The following is a 4,739-nucleotide window of genomic DNA, read 5'->3' as shown; positions in this document are numbered from 1 at the left end:
CCATCATTATCCAAAGTATCTGTATGAAGACACAAATTGGCGTGGACATACTTTATATACAACCAGAGATATGAAAATTGTGCTCTATATGTATAACAGTATTCAAGAGTTGTGAAATATCATGTAGTCACACACATAATTTTCTACAGAAGGAGAAAAGATAGTGAAGAGAAACAAAGACATGATTGAGGAGATAAGAGCTAAAAATTTTCTAAAATTAATCAAAGGTAACAAACATAGATTCAAGAAGCTCAGAAAATCTTGAATAGCATATCCATAAAGCATAACAAATGCACAATCATAGACATCATGGTCAAACCACTGAATATTTTGGGGAAAAAACAACATAGACAGAGGAAGAAAGATCTGAAAGATTCTATTAAAAAGCAACCTGGGGGCTGGGGATGTAGCTCAAGTGGTAATGCGCTGGCCTGTCATGCGCAGGGCGCTGGGTTCGATCCTTAGCACCACATAAAATAAAATAAAAGATGTTGTATCCACCGAAAACTGAAAAATAAATATTAAAAAAATTCTCTCTCTCTCTCTCTCCCCCCTCTTAAAAAAAAAAAGCAACCAGAAGCCAGGGATGGTGGTGCATGCCTGTAATCCCAGTCACAGGAAGCTGAGGCAGGAGGATTGACAATTCAAAGCCAGCCTCAGCAATGGCAAGGTGCTAAGCAACTCAATGAGACCTTGTCTCCAAATAAAATACAAAAAATAGGACTGGGGATATGGCTCAGTGGCCAAATACTCCTGAGTTCCATCTCCAGTACCAAAACAAAACAAAAAACCAGAACTAATAAGTGAATTTAAGAAGGTCACATACAAGGTCAACATATAAGAAACAAATGAAATTTCCTAATGGTTATTTTAATTCAAATCAGTTTGTTAAAAGTCTTTGATTAGCAATAGCATTAAAAATAATTTACAAACAAATAATCAACTCTGCCTAAGTAAAATTCCTCTGAAGATCTAAAAGCTTTAGTCACTCTAATTTGGATGAAAATCACATATGAGTTGGGGAAGTATTTCTCATTCTGAGTCTTTCAGATCATGAGAAATCTGTGATATTAATTTTTGAATATTAAAAAAGCAATTTTTATGTTTCTCAGCACAAGCTAAAAATATCAACTTGTTTTGGAATGGATTTTGATATGGTTTTTTTTTGCATTCTTCTTTCAGTCTTTCTTTTCTTTTTTTCTTTTGCCGTATTGGGATTGAAGCTAGGACCACTCTATCACTGAGCCACACCCCCAGCTGATTCTATTTATTATTTTGAGACAGGGTCTCCCTAAGTTGCCCAGGCTGTCCTCCAACTTGTGATTCTCCTGCTTAAGCTTCATGAGTCCCTGGGATTATAGGACACAGTATCTTTATTTTATTTATTTATTTTTATGTGGTGTTGAAGATCGAACCTAGGGCCTCCCAAGTACTAGGCCTACCGCTGAGCCACAATCCCAGCCCCATTAGTGTGCATTTTTGTTTAAAAATATATTCCCTTTGACATTACAGTAGAAAAAACTTCCAAGTCCAAAATAATGAAATTAACATTGATATCATACCATTATTTGATCTATAAACTAATATTCTTTACAGGAAAAAATTAAATTAAAATTTAATTTAATCAAGTATCTTAGTCTCATATTGCATTTAGTTTCCATGTCTCTTTTAATCTGGAAAATTTTCCAAATCTTTATCTTCTATTGTCATGACTTTTAAAGGATGAATATCATTATGTTTAAAAGAATGTAGATAATTTACTTTGCAGATTATTCCACCTTTGGGTCCTGTTTGATGTTGCCTCATTACTAGATTCAGGTTGTTCATTTTGGACATGAAGCAGCACATCATAGCAAGAGGCTAATGAGATTTATTTGCTCTATTATTGTCCATATTAAATCTGATAATTTGGTTAAAGGGTGCTTGCCAGGTTTCTTCACTATAAAGTTACAGTTAATTAGTATCTTATGAGGAATTCATCAGAATTTTTAATATATAATTTTTTTCATTAGCATAGGGAAAGAAATTGATAATTAATACTTGGAAAGATGTTCATAAGGAGTTGGGGGGGAATAGTAAAAAGACTATAAATTACCAATTTAGAATATTGTTCTTTTGATCTCTGATTGAGTGATGAAAATATATGTGAAAATATTTTTAGCCTACTTACCATGGTCATTAAACTCCAAAGAGAATTTCTATGAATGCTGAGAACAAAAACTCTCACTCCTAGAGTAAATGACCATTCAAAAGACAATCAACTTTTTGGTTATATGTTGAAATTATTTTTTGAAAGGTCACAATGAAACATTTTGCACATTGATAATTCACTACAGATAAACTCATCTAGCAATGATGACCATAAAGCTAGCACATGCTATTGACTCCAACAGCAAAGAGAGGATCAAGACTAGGAATTATAGGAAAAAGAGAGATGTATTTAAATTTATGTAAAATTTCTTGGGATGGAAGTTTTTTTTTGGTTTTATGAGCAACTTTAGGTATAGTATTCAATTAAATAATCTATACTATGTAGTGTTAATTTTTATCAAGTGCTAATGGATACTTGGATCTTTAAACTTAAAGTGATCCATAACTTGTATTTAGAATATTACTGAGAAGAAAGTCATTTATTAAATGAATATTTTTTGAGCACATAATATGTGTAGAACATATTCTAGGCACTGGAGATTTAGCAAAGTCTCTACTCTTGGAGCCTACATCAGCGGGGAGAGGAGATGGGAGAAACATCTGATAATATGTACAAGTATACTTATTAAATATACTAGGTGGGGGCTGGAGAGGTAACTCAGTGGTACAGTGTTTGCCTAGAACGTGTGACGCCCTGGGTTCAATCTCTAGCACACACACACACACACACACACACACACACACAGACAGTGTTAAAGGATACCAGAACCTGACAGTAAGGGAACATGACAGATTTTTATTCAGGAACCATTTGCAATAGGGGAGAAGAGATGTTGTCTCAACTCCAAAAACAGTAAGAATAAACAGGGGATTTATAGCCAAGGAGTAGGTTGCTAGGGTTGGGGTTGAGGATAGTGGGTAGAAAAATCACAAGGATGGACATAAAGAGGTAGAGAAATTCTTACTAAACTGACTTAACAGGATTCTTGATGAAGGCAGGCCAGAATAATCAGATATTACCTAGGGGATGGTGGGAAATAAGGAATTGATCAAATATGGAAGGTAAGGGATTTTTTCAAAGCTCACTTAGCAGAATTTTTGCTATAACTGGACTCTGCAAGGATGGAATGGAAGCCCAAGATCAAGGCTAACTTTGAGAAAAGGGCTCAAAGGAACCTGATTAAAGTCTGATCAAGAAGACTCTTTGTTAGGAATCGTAGGTGCTCTGAAGAAAAATGTGGCAGAGAAATGAGACAGGAATGGTTCAGAGGGAAGACCTCATCAATGAAGTCACATCCAGTGGGGACCTTTATGAAGTGACAGATTGAAGCAGATGGATATTTGGGGAAGAGTGTGGCTGTCAGCCAACAGCAAATGTATATAATGCCATGCCAAGTCAAGGACCAGCAAAAAGCCCAGTTTTGCTCAAGGATGGGGTGAATAAGTGGGAGGGAGTGGAATATAGTCTGAAAAGTAGTCAGCAACCTGGAGCACTTGTAGGTTTATGTAGGAGATTTGTATTGTGATGGTACAGCATTCCAGAACCTATTATTTATTTATTTATTTTAAAGAGAGAGGGAGAAGAGAGAGAGAGAGAGAGAGAGAGAGAGAGAGAGAGAGAGAGAGAGAGAATTTTTTAATATTTATTTTTCAGTTTTTGGTGGACACAACATCTTTATTTTATTTTATGTGGTGCTGAGGCTCCAACCCAGCGCCCTGCGCATGCCAGGCGAGTGTGTTACTGCTTGAGCCACATCCCCAGCCCCTGGAACCTATTATTTATTTTTTTAAAGAATAGTACTCTAGTCAGATTAAAGACACCTTCTTATTCATTGCCCTCCTCTCATACATGAAAGTGTCTTTGTTATAGATCAGTGTAAAAGGCAGGGATAAAGAATGTATTGTACACTGCATTTTAAAAATCAGAACTTCTATTTTGCATTTTAAATATTTATACCAGGATTCCCTCTATACAAATGCTGTATGATAGGGAGATATCATTGTTTTAGCTAAAAAGACTAGGCCTATTCTTTTTCTTTTTTGAAAATATTTTTTTTAAAAAATCTGCTATGATTCCTTGCCACTAAATAGATACAGGAACTCTTTCATATCACATTCAGTTACATCAGGATGGATCCAGAGGTAGTGTTGCATAAATAGAATTTGTACCAACAAAATTCTAAGCTTACTTCAATTGTTGAAAATTAATTCGTTTTCAGACTTCAGAATCTGATTTTCAGAGTACAAGAAGCTTGACAGAAAAAGCAATTGAGCATAATCAGCTCTCTTTATGTGCTTAGTTTAAAACTGTTTAGGCTGTTGTATGTGATATGAATGAGAAGGACTTGATAAATATTCTTATGAACACCTAGATGGATCACCTTAGTGAATGTGTAATTGCCTACGAAACACAGTCTTAAACAAGCAAATTCAGAATCAAAGGGGATGTTTAATAATTGTACCTTCACTTTCTTTAGATCTTTGCCAAAATAACAGGTGGTAACTTCATTGGGGAGCTTCAAGAGGAAAATGGATCTTGGCAAATGGTCAGTAATTTGAGGTTAATGCAATGCAGCTCATACACAGAA

Source organism: Marmota monax, unplaced genomic scaffold (assembly GCF_021218885.2).
Source record: "Marmota monax isolate L192 unplaced genomic scaffold, Marmota_monax_Labrador192_F-V1.1 WCK01_AAM20220418_F8-fsc00017, whole genome shotgun sequence".
In the NCBI taxonomy this organism is placed as follows: Eukaryota; Metazoa; Chordata; class Mammalia; order Rodentia; family Sciuridae; genus Marmota; species Marmota monax.
Note: the sequence above shows the minus strand (reverse complement) of the source record.